Source organism: Chinchilla lanigera, unplaced genomic scaffold (assembly GCF_000276665.1).
Source record: "Chinchilla lanigera isolate Chin_1 unplaced genomic scaffold, ChiLan1.0 scaffold00032, whole genome shotgun sequence".
Classification (NCBI taxonomy): domain Eukaryota; kingdom Metazoa; phylum Chordata; class Mammalia; order Rodentia; family Chinchillidae; genus Chinchilla; species Chinchilla lanigera.
The window spans coordinates 17,773,117-17,785,887 of record NW_004955433.1 but is presented as its reverse complement, the minus strand read 5'-3'; positions in this window follow the sequence as shown (position 1 = coordinate 17,785,887).

Here is a 12,771-nt window from a genome sequence, read left to right as displayed (position 1 = left end):
TCATCATTCAAGAAAACAGTTCTGCTTATTTCATACTCCTGCTGAAATACTTCAATGGCATTTCATTTTAACCTTTATAATAAGTAGTTACAAGATGCTGAATGCTCTGTACTTGCGCTCCATCACTACTTCATCTTTTCCTCTTGAAGCACTTCCTTATGACTTGTTCTCTTCCAGTTTTATCATACTTGTCATGTTATCTCATACCTCTATTCCTCTTCGTCTCTCTTTGATCCCTCTGTCTCTTATATCTCAGTTACAGGACCTGTGTTAGTGTCTCAATAGAATATCTTTTCCCTTGCATTTTTCTGGTGATCCTTATTCACCCTGGATATCTCACGTTAAATATCCCTCCCCATGAAATTCTCCCTATTGTGTCACTGAATGTAATGAATTGATAAGTAAAATTTAAATAAACAAGACAGCAGAGATGGTCAACATATGTACACAATAAAGCATATGTGATGTTTTTCCTCTCTTTGTCCTTAGTGTGTACGGGAGTGTAGTAATTCCTAATTTGTTCAGCACTTTATCATCGGAATTTAATGTAATGCTTGGTGCTTGGATCAATGTGCTTTCCCCCTGTGGATGACCTACAGGGGGAAGGAGGGCAGCAGGGGACTCCAAAGAGAGAGACTTCATGATACTCTAAGTTGTTTTATCCTTTTCTTCCAAAATGATGTTTCCCTATTTTCAAATTAGAAAATTTCTGGACAGTCCTTAAAGTCTGGGATTAGACACAGGGAGATTAGGCCTTTAATTCAGGTGATGATGGCTTGGAGTCTGGATCATTATAGGCTGGCATGTCACAGGACGATTCAAGAGAATGAACACAGATTTGGCATGGAAAGATTTGTTGAAGCAAAAAGAGCACCCCCCCCATCAATCTTCATAAAGGTCAGATCATTAGCAATAAAAGTAAGTACCATTTAACCCAGTAGGTAGCATATCTACGCCTCTGTTTTCTCTAATGCCTGGGAGTATAAATAGCTGAAAGAGGAATCAGACAAATTAACTGATCCCAAATACAGTAACATATCATTATCTACCACCAGGTATCGGTATCTCTCAATGACTCTTCTTTTTCCTGTCTTTTTGGCTTCTCCAAGTATAAGGAACTGAAACCTCATTTCTCCTACCCTCTTAGATCTACCTTTTCTTAATATTTTTAACTACTGTGTATAAGGCTAATAGGCTGAATTGTATGAAGAAATCCATCATTTCTTTTAGTAAAATGACCCAAGTGTTTAAAGAAGGAACAATCATAATAGGAGATGAAGTAAATCTCACTGTCAAATTGTGCTCCTAAAATTTGTCCTGTCTTTATGAATTTTCCATAAACATGAGTCTCTGTACCTCACTAACCTCAAGGTTACAGCATAAGTGATATTTCAGATCAAGATAAAAAGTGATACCTGGCTAAAAAGAGATCAAGAATACAGAAAACAAACTGAATAACTTTTATTGCTGCATTCAGGCACCAAGACATCACAGCCTACAGAACACAGTGATAGAAATCAAGTTTGTAAAAATGAAATTTTTTTAATCAGTTGTTTAAGAAAAGTGGCATGTTTAAGACAAATGCAGGTAAATAGTCTTGCCCTCTACAGATTTATTTATTGTACCCTTTAAGTTTTTAAGGCCTTATGAAATTTCACCAATAAATTTCAGCGCAATTCAGAAGGATGTCTGCTTTTTCAGAGTGGTAGTGTAGAAGCAGTAGCAGACAGTAGGAACCAGTATCAAATAGAGAGTAGTAGGTGGTAGGAGGAGGTAGGTAAGAGACCCTGAAGTAACATTAAATTTCAAAGTAGAAGATTTGGGGACTTTAGCATTTTCTTTAAAGTTAAAAGTAGACAAATACATCTCAGCCTGAGCTGTGCTTATTTGTGGACATCTGTGGAAGGAAGGAGATGTTTTTTAGAAACTCATCAAAAGCAAGGGTCACAGCCAGGCTCATTGGTGCATGCCTGAACACTGAACTGCTTGAGAGGCTGAAGCAGGACAATCACAAGCTTCAGGCCAGCCTGGGTAACTTAGCTTGATCCTGCCCACAAAATAAAATAAAAAAGGAGCTTGAGATACAACTCACAGGTAGAGCACTTGCTTAGTATGCATAAGAATTTGTAGCAGGAAAAAAAAGGCTGGAATCTTATGCTCAGCTGATATCCCACTACTTAAACCAAGCATATTCTCTGAAAAATCCTTAAGGGGCACTTAAAACTTTATACTTCAAAATTATTAGATAGAATTGGCCTTCTTGCTTTTTATAAGAATATTTTAAAAAATTTTTATGTACATCTACAATGATGTAGAACTAACATCACTTAATAGCCACTTAACCTTGGATGGGTGACTAAACCTCTTAGTGACCCAGATCTCTCATGTATAAGACAGAGATAATAATGGTCATTAATTCATAAATTTACAAAGATTAAAGTAATTATCATATTTAAAAGTCACAAAACACTTTTGGTATAGAGTAAATAGTTTAAAATACAATAACAGGTCTGTTATGTTTATTAAGGGTGCATTCCGATCAACTAAAAGGGCCCTGGTAAATATCATATTTACTCCTCATTTTCTTCTGGCCGATGCCAAAATGAAATGCGCAATAGCAGAAATGAAGAGGGCATTAGCCTTAGCCTGTGGAGGTACTTCTCTTTCTATTTACACACTATTTGTCCTATGAAAAGATAGAAAACACCTTTGTCTTCTGGCGCTCCTTCATTTCTTCTTTATTGATGATCTAATCTTTATACTTAGTTTTCTTCACATAAATTAATGTTTCTTTATTTCTCAAGCATTTCTTGTTTTCCACAGTACCAGAGTTTAGATATCATACTTCAATTGTGAGCCTAGATAGTGTGACCGTGTTTCCTAATGTTGAAACCCCTGCCAAGCTATTAATTTCTTTTCTGTTTTTGAAAACAGGGTCTTACCATCTAATGCAGACTGGCTTTGAACTTGATTATGCAGCCCAGTTTGACCTGGAACTCACAGTGATCCTCCAGCCTTGGCTTCCCAAGTGCTGGGATTGCAAGCATGCACCACCATGCCTGGCAAAGCTATTAATTTTTATTTATTATTTTCAATCAATAAGAAAATCCTTTACTTTCTTTTCACCTATCAACACCATTCCCTGAGAGATGTTTGTGACCTTAGAACATACATCTTTTCTAAATGGCCTATGTTCTGATTTTGTGCCTTTCCAAAACTGATTACTGAAAGTCTGACTTTTATACATAGGAAGTATTACAGAAGCTAAATAATGCTAAAAGAACAATATCTTACTTTTCAGAGCACCTTATAATACTAAATCCATTTTCATAGGTGGTCTAGAGCTAAATTTTAAACTTAAGGCAGGAAACCATAGTTTATTTCCCTTTGAAGTTCAGCTCTTTTGACACATATCTGGAAATTGTAGTCAGTGCTCAGTAATTTGTAAAATGCAAATGTCATCACAAAAGCCCTATGAAGGATGCAGGTAGAGTATCATTTCTTGTATGCGCGTGACAAGTTTAATAATGAATATGGTGAATTTAGCTATTCTAACTCATCACACGTCTTCTTAGTATATTTGTGCTTATAAAAACAAAAGCAAAATCAATGAGAATTCTCATTGATAACCTCATAGTGTCATTTTCAAAGACAGGATTGTTGCAACAAATGTATAGTTATTGTATGCTGCTCTAAAATAATCAAGTCCTTTATATTCAAGCAAGAGTATTCTGCTGCACCGATTAATATGGTAGCCATTTGCCATATGTGGCTACTTAAATTCAAATTTAAATTAATTAAAAATAAATAAAATTTAAAACTTACTTTCTCACTTCCAATCACCACATTTGAAGAATAAGAATGGAACAGCCGCACATTAAATCAATAGCTTCTATACTGAGCAGCTAAGATATACATTTCCAAGACTTAAGATTTCAAATATATATTTAGTGGTAACACTTGGTATTCTCAGTATGTGTCTAAAAAACATGCAAACAGTGAACTAGATAACAAACAATAAATTTAACAAATGAAAACATGTAACTGTGGATAAATTGCTGAGAGGTAAATGGAGAAAATTCACCTCACTAACCCATGTTTTTCTCTGTGGAATGCTCATCATGTTCCCTAATAAAACTTTTCCAAGAACCATTTTCATGGAGAAATAGTGAAAGCAAACTGGGAGAAACTCTTCAGATGCAGGGAGTAACTTCCTAGAAGAGAATCAGAGACCTTAAAGGAGAAAAGAAAAAGGATAAAAATAGTGAAATGTTAATCCTAACCAGGGTCATACACAGAAGATTTTCCTTTCTTTTACTCTTCAATTACTGTAACATGAAGTAGCATAAATTGTCACACAATAAATATTTACTGAACAGAGAAATTAAAAGTTATATTACTATAAGTATACAAAAGAATAAAATCCTAAATTATTCTGATAGAAATTATTGTATTTTATTCATTTAAAACTTTCCACTTTAATCAACAGACTTGATTCTTATTTTTAATTTGAAATAAATTTGTTACACAGGCAGGGATTGCTATTTAATTAGTCATTTCCAATTTTTAAAATAATATTGCATTTATATGTTTTCATACAAAATTACTGATCTACGCTTTTGTGCACAGTCTTGAAAAAATTTTATATTTTTTCCTTAAATTCACTAAAAAATCTGAAAGTAACTACTTTGTATGTAAAATACTTTTCACACATAATGCTAGTTTTTGTGCAAAAAGATAAGCATTTCTGAGTATACTTTGTATAAATAAGAAAAGCAAAGCTCAAAATTTTAAGTGACATGTTCAAAACCTCATAGTTAATATCAGAATGTGACCGTAAAGCAGAAAATTTCTGGTTATACCATTGCCTTCCAGGGAAAAATACAGTAAGAAATCAATTTACATTTAAAAGCAAATCAATAAGGAATTTTTCATCTGTGCTTTATGCTGGGCACTAATTTTTCATTAACCATTGTGAATCTTCAGTATGGATTTATTATTGTTTTAACTGCCAAATTGAAATATATATGTATGGAATATTGTGTGATAGTTCATATCCATCACCACCCATATTTTCTGTTGGAAGATTTTAAAATATAATAACCTAGCTATTTTGGAGTATACAACATGTCATTATTATTGTTTATAGTCACCCTGCTATGCACTAGATCTCAAAAACTATTCCTCTTATTCAACTGAATCTTTATACTCTGTCAAAAGAGCTCTCCTCCCTCCGACACTCTTGTACTTCCATGAATAGCTATTGTTCTGCATTTTCCTTCTATATCTTTGGGGATTTTTAATTTCAAACATAATTAAGAACATGCAATACTTCTCTTTCTCTGACTGGTTTATTTCACTTAGCATACTGTCCTATACAGGTACCTATTATATTTGAAATGACAGAATTTCTTTAAAAAAATCTGGATAGTATTTCATGTGTATATATACCATACTTCCTTTTTGATCTTCTAGTCACATACACACATTTATTGTTACAGGAGTACATTTGCTTTTCATTCTTCTCCTAAAGTAAATGCCCTATAGGAAAAGTAGTATCTTGTTTTATTTCTTACCTATTAGATGGACATTTGAGTTATTTCCACTTTGTCACTATTATGAAGAATGGGTCCATGAATATTTGTATGCAAGTTTTATGCAAATCTTTCTGCTATTGTTTTCCAGCACTGGGCTTGAACCCAAGATCCTTATGCTAAGGTATATGCCAAAGCCTCTTGTAATACTTTGTTTTGAGACAGGGTCTTGCTAAGTTGCTCAGGCTGATCTAAAACTTGCAATATTTCTGTCTTAGCTTTCCAGAGTGCTAGAATTACAGGCGTACACCACCATGCCCAACTCCATTCATATACATATTAATTAATATATATTAATACAGTACATTGCATTAATATAAATCTATTAATATGATATATTATGGTATTAATATAAATGTATTAATATGATATATTATTGTATGATATATTATATATTGTATAAGGTATATAAATATATTAATATGGTAGCATAAATATAGTATATGTCATAAACAAGATATATATCATAAATATATTATGTGGTATATTATATATTCATATAATAAATATAAATTACATATTATATATAGTATGTTTGAATCTGTATTGTATGACATTCAGTGTGTGAATTTTTCACAGCATTCATTGCTTTCAAGATTCTTTCACCTCGTTGTTGACTTATGTGTTAGTATTTTATTGAGACATTTAAATTCAGGTTCAGAGTCTTTTACTGCACTTTGTTTATTCAGACTTTCTAGTGCTTCCCAATTCAGTCTTAGTAGGTAATATGAGGGCAGCAACAAATCCTTTTCACTAGATTATTATTTTATAAATTTTTAGAGGATATCTCATGGTCCTTTGTAATTCTGTAGTATCTGTTGCAGTCTCTGCCTTCTGTGTCTTATTTTATTTAGTTACATCTTCTCTCTTTCCTGACTAGTCTAGAAAAGGGTTTGTCAATTTTGTTTCTTTTAGAAACTGATGTCTTGTTTTGGTTGATTTTTGTACTGTTTTGCTAGTGTCTGATTCCCTTCTTTAAATCCATTTATTCACTCCATATCTTTTGAGTAGAGAATTTAATCCATTTGGATCATTGTAATTATGGTAGGTAAGAACTAGCTACTGCCATTTATAATTTGTGTTTTGGTTGTTTTATCAATTTTTGTTTCTTTCTTCTTCTCTTGCTACCTTCCTTTGTGATTTGATGCTATTCCTGTGGTCATGTTTGTTTTTTTTCTTTTTAAAATTTTGTGCAACTACTATAGTTTTTTTGCTTTAACTCTGAAGTTTATACAAACTTTCTTATAATACACTAGTTTAAGTTGATAATGGCTTAAATTTAATTGTGTACATAACCACTACCCTTCAGCTGCCTTTTCTCACATCTTTTACATTACTGATGTCAATACTTACATCTTTTTGTAATTGCATACCTTAATAATTTATTGAAGGTACAGTTGATTAAAATACTTTTTCTTTTAACTCTCAGTATCAGTAAAATTTCTTTTGTACTGTCTTTACCATTTAGAGCAGGCTTGTCCAACCCCAGCCTATGGGTCACATGTGTCCCTGGACCAGCTAATAATGTGGCTCCTTGAGATCATTAATATTCTCATTATTGTGTGATTTTTATCTATATGTTTTTAGGACTTAACTGAGGGACACTCAAATGTGAAGCAGCATGGGTGACAATAAAACCCAGTGGAAAGCAAGGCACAGTGCACTGCTCCCTCTGACTCCATTGTCACTACACACTATCAATCAATTAAAACTAGCTTGCATCAGACTTTCATGTGCTTATATGACTTGGGAAGGAAAGTGCAGCAATCACCCATAATAGTGCTTCCATGTCCCTGCCTGCGTATGTGCCCTCGAAGATAAGTCTTCATAGTTATTAAGCAGATCCATAAGTTTTCTTAATTATTAACAGGCTTGTATTATTTTATTTTAATATTATAATAAAATATTTTAAAGAAAGTTCCATAACTTACATACATTATCTATATTCTATATTTTATATGTGGCCCAAGACAATTTCTCTTCACTTACGAGTCCCAGGAAGGGCAAAAATGTGGATACTCATGGTTTCAGGGTATTCTGAATAAGACTATGTGTTACTTATATTATTGAGTTCTTTTATATTAATATTTATTACGTTATTAATTAGCAGATTTTCTAGTTTGAAAATCCCTCCCTTTATCTGTTCCTATGAGTTATATCTCATGGTTATGAACTCCTTTTTCAGTTGTTTGGGAAAGATTTTATTTCTTCCTCATTTCTGAAATAGAGCTTTGCCAGGTACTATATGCTTTGTGGAGAGTTTATTTTTTCCTTAAGCATTTTGAATATGTCATGCCATTCTGTCCTGGACTATGGATTCCTTCTGATAAATCTATTCATTGAGTTTTTTCAAACTCATCAATAGTTTCAATTAAATTGTGAGACTTCTGAAATCCTTGTACCTGTATTTTTCCCATCTTTTTCTTGACTTAGGGAATTTTCAGGCATTATTTCTTTCTATAAGCTTTTGAATCTTTCCTATATCTTTCTTCCAGAACTGCTATTATCATAAATTAGCTTTTGTATGCTGTCCTGTGTCCTGTAGGCTTTCTTCATGATTTTTGTTGGTTTGTTTTTGTTTTTGCTCCTCTGACTGAATTATTTCAAATATCTTGCCTTTGAACTGATTCTTTCTTCTGCTTGACCAAGTATACCATTGAAGCTTTCAATTTATCTTTTTTCAGTTCATTTAATGTACATATAATCTCTAGGATTCTATTGTTTCTATTTCTCTAACGTGTTATTTTATTTGTGAAATATTTTTCATTTCCATTTACTTTTTCATATGTACTTTCTTACACTTCCCTGAAATTCTTTAAGAGGATTATTTTGAGTTGTCAGTGATTTCATAGACCTCCATTTGTCCATAATCCATTATTACAGCTTGTTAATTTCTTTTGCTTGTATTTTCCTGGTTGCCTAATCTACATATGCCTTTGCATTGGTGTCTGTATTTTGTTTTGTCCTGATAGATCTCCACTTTTAGTATAGCCTACGATTCTACATGTGACACCTTATACCAAGCCTGTACAGGGAGATCTCATTCAGTTTTATAATTGATTTGGGATGCTGCCTGTGCACTATATCTTCTGAAATTTCAGGATATATCCTACAATCTGGTAAGAAATTGGCTAACTCTATAATCAAGCAGAGCTGCTTGATGAGCTCTGTGATACCCCTGAGCGTTCAGGTTGCAGGCTGACTTCACTAGCTCACTGATACTGCTCTGTGAAAACTATAATTAGTCAGGTCGATATGCTGGTGTCTGATGTTGAATGAGGTCTCAGAATTCAATGTTAAGTCCCTTAGGAGAGGCAGAGCCAATGCTGTATTTCACAGGCACACATGAGAATAGGCTTACTTCCTGTGTTATGTGCAGTAGTTTGGTGGTGTTACCACTTGGCTACCAGATCTGGATAGAGTCAGATGTCCCTATCCACAGCTATACACAGACCTATACCTGACTCCAGATCTGCACAAAATTTAAGCAGAATATTGTGGTCACTAGAATTAGGCAGGGTTAGATATACTTCTGCAGTTACTTGCAGAGCTGTCTTTGTTTCCCTGCTTGGGGATCACTCAATAAAAAACCCTGGAGCTGAGTGAGGAGGCAAGACAGGGACTCATGTGGGACAGGCCTGCCAGCTGTGGTCCCTGAAGAACAATACACTGGGGTCTGGTATTGGCTGAAATGCAGAGTCACTGCCAAGTAACTGTGCACTGGTTATTGTGAGTCCTGTCCATGAGCTCTGGTTCTAAAAGACCCCAGTTGGTCTAGCCTGCCCAATGTCACCTGTGTTCTTCATGGGGAATATCAGGAGTTGGCTTTCTGAGAAAAGCTCCAAAATGGTGGGAAACCTGAATTTTCACCTCCATCTGTCTTTCCCGATGGGCCCAGAAGAATCTTCTGTGTATGATAATGTGCTGGTTTAGAGAATGAGCAATGATGTCTAAGTCAGTCTGTGCCTCTTGTATTTTAAATTTGGGTTTTCTAAATTCTTTGGTCTAAAGTTTATTTCACCCTCCTTACTCCTTCATTTTTAGATATTTCCAAACATTTTATTTGTAGATAGTTGGTAGCTAAATTTCTGTGAAGGGGATTGGATTTGGAGAACTTTTATTCTATCGTCAAACTGACTGAATTCATCTCTGAGATTTCTCTTGAGTTGTCTATTCTTCTGGACTCTTGCTATTGAAATAGATGATGATAAGTCATACATACAACCATATAAACTTGCACAGTAAACAAATTCCTTCCCATCCTCAGATATTTAAGTCCTGATCTCACTAATTTTTGATTATTTCATTTCAAAAATAAATAAATAAATAACTTTGCACACATGATTTAGCTTAAGAATGTAAGATGGAAAGAGTATTCTGAATTAAAAGTATGGGCCTGTCCGGTGTCATCCTTGAAAGGGCAGATCATCTCCCAAATGTAGACAGAGGATCTTCTGATGTCACTGTTACTTGTCTTTTGTTGTCTTTCTTACTCTTCTTGTTGCTGGGACAAAATACCAGACACCCAAAGTTAGAGGAGAAAAGGTTTATAAGGCTCACAGTTTATAAAGACATTCAGTCCACAGTCAGCTGTCTCTGAGGCAAAGTGACACGGCAGAGGGGCATCGCAGAGAAGAAACAGTCCATGGGAAGGCAAGCAGGAAGCAGCAGCCAGCAACCGACAAGCAACCAGTCCGTTATCCATGCACACTAGTCTTTTCGGGGGTACCACCCATAATTATGCTAACTGAAATCAGTGGGCTAATTGAGTACCACACCTCCTTAATCCTAGTATCTCAAGCTGCGGATGCAGCCACTGAATATTTTGTGTTTGGGGATAGATATCTTGTCTCTTTAGACACGTGAAAATATACTACAACACTCTATTTACATTCTTAATAGAAACAGTAAGGTAAAATTGAGTCCTTTAAGCAGATATATGACCACTTGAACCATAAACAACCCTTTCCAAAAGAATATGCCCAACAGCCCTGCATACTAGCATAAGCTTTAGGGACTTTGTAAAATTGCATTATGAATCTTCTTCACCCAGACATGTAGGTGGGTGAAGACGGTAGGTGGGAGTAAATAGGTCATTTACACTCATGGGAAAACATGTCTGGAGTAATTAAGCTAGAAGCAAGAATAGGTTATATTTGCAAAGAAGAATTCAATATGCACAAAGTGTCAGCATACAAGGTTACCTGTAATTTGTTGTCTTTGGCAAATTATTTTCCATTATTTGAACCAACTAACTTATGTATATACCCAAATACTCATTTTCTTTGTACTAAACACAGAGATAAAGTTTTTATCACTAGTTGAAAACACAGTGCTATTTTCTACTTTGATGTCTTTAAATGTGCTTTGCTTTCTTTTCTTTTTGACATATTTTTGATCTTCTTTTAATATCCAGAGAAAGGTTCAATGCTATGTTTATTCTCTTGAAGCAACAGCATGTCACTTGAGTTGTTCTAAAATAAATTCTTCCACTTTCCTCCTTTATCAACGGATTCATTGATATCCCAGAGTTTAAGAGACAATGTTCCCAACCTTTTAAATCCTATATTCAAGCTAAATCACCACAGTGTTTAACATAGTAACTGAGACAGACATCAAATGCCAAATATTTGAAGGAGGGCCAGAAGAAAGGAAAGAGAGACAAAGGGAGAAGGAAAGGGAAAAGAGGGGAAGACGACAGAGAAAGTAGAAGAAAAGGGAATCATTAAAGCTGGGAAGAGAGGCATAGGCTGAGGATGAAAAGGGATGAGTTCCCCAAACACCAGGATTTTGCAAATAAAATCTGGGCTGCACTTCGCCCCACCGACAGAGGAATAAGCAATCACTGATACAATGTAGTTGCCATCTTTGCAGGAATTCATTTTTATTTAATGTAGAATATCAAAGAGATGATGAGACGGTGCTTCACAGACTTTCTCACTGAATTATTCTAACAGCAAAAGGGAGGGAAGGAGAACCTCCAGAGGCTCTCCACCAACTAGAAGAGCAACATTTCTTTTAAGTCTTTGGATTTATCTGAAAAATTCATGTAAATTTTATGTTCTACTCATAATGCAGCCATGTTAGTTTAAATATAAACATTGGTTTCTCCCATATTTGTTAATAAAATTCATGCTGCAGGAATTTGTGTTGTGATTATTGTGCAGCTTGCTCTTCCCCTTAGTATATTAATGCCTTTTTTTTCCCTGAGAAGCATAAGCCAGGGCTACACACTGAGGAATGGCCTGGGATTCATTGTCCATGGATAAGATGCCCACAGTGAGTATAGCTGGAAAGAGTGAATGAGATTCCTGCCTCTAACTTTATGCCATGGAGACACTGAGAGTCATCTGCTCTTACTTTACATCCCTGGAGCCCTTCAAGAATTTTAGATCAGCAATTGCTATTTAAAAAGTTCCATTTCTACATTAGTTAATAACATGCATTTTCCTTTTTGTATCCTTTTGAAGAGACTAAAGTGCCTCTCACATTATTTCATTAATCTGCACAATATTTTCTTTTCAAAGATAGGCTCTTTCATCACTTAAAGGATCCTATTTTATACCAAGTTAATATCTAATCTCAAGTACTTTTTTGGCTTAAGTAATAGTAATGTTTGTAATTGGATGACAGTTAGGTTTAAGTTGTAAACCTGGATAATATTTTGTTATTAAGTTGATATAACAGAAATTGTAAGGCTTGTAAATACTTTAACTTATGGAAATAGATAAATAATAGATATTGATATATGGATTTCTCTTTTAAATTCATGGGTATATTTACAGTAATAGAGTTCTCATTTATCCAGAATGACCAGTTTTTATATAAAAGTTTATGTGAGCATTTCTACATAAGAAGAGAACCACATGTAAATATAAATATTGTACTGATGTTTCAACTACTTATAATATTCAGAGAGATGATACTGATATTCTGATCAATTGAATGTATTACATATGTGGGGGCCAGCTATTAAATTTTCTTTTATGAGTTTGCTGGAAAGCTTTCTAAAATATTTGAGAACACTTTTCCAAAAGATATCCAGAACCACTCTTTCCCCTGGTTTGGGTAATGCTTAGTCTGGAAGGTGCTTTATTTTCTGTCATAATTAGGGTAACTTGTGAAGCCACCTCACATAGAGAAGGAATGAACAAGCATTTTATAGTATGTAGAGAAA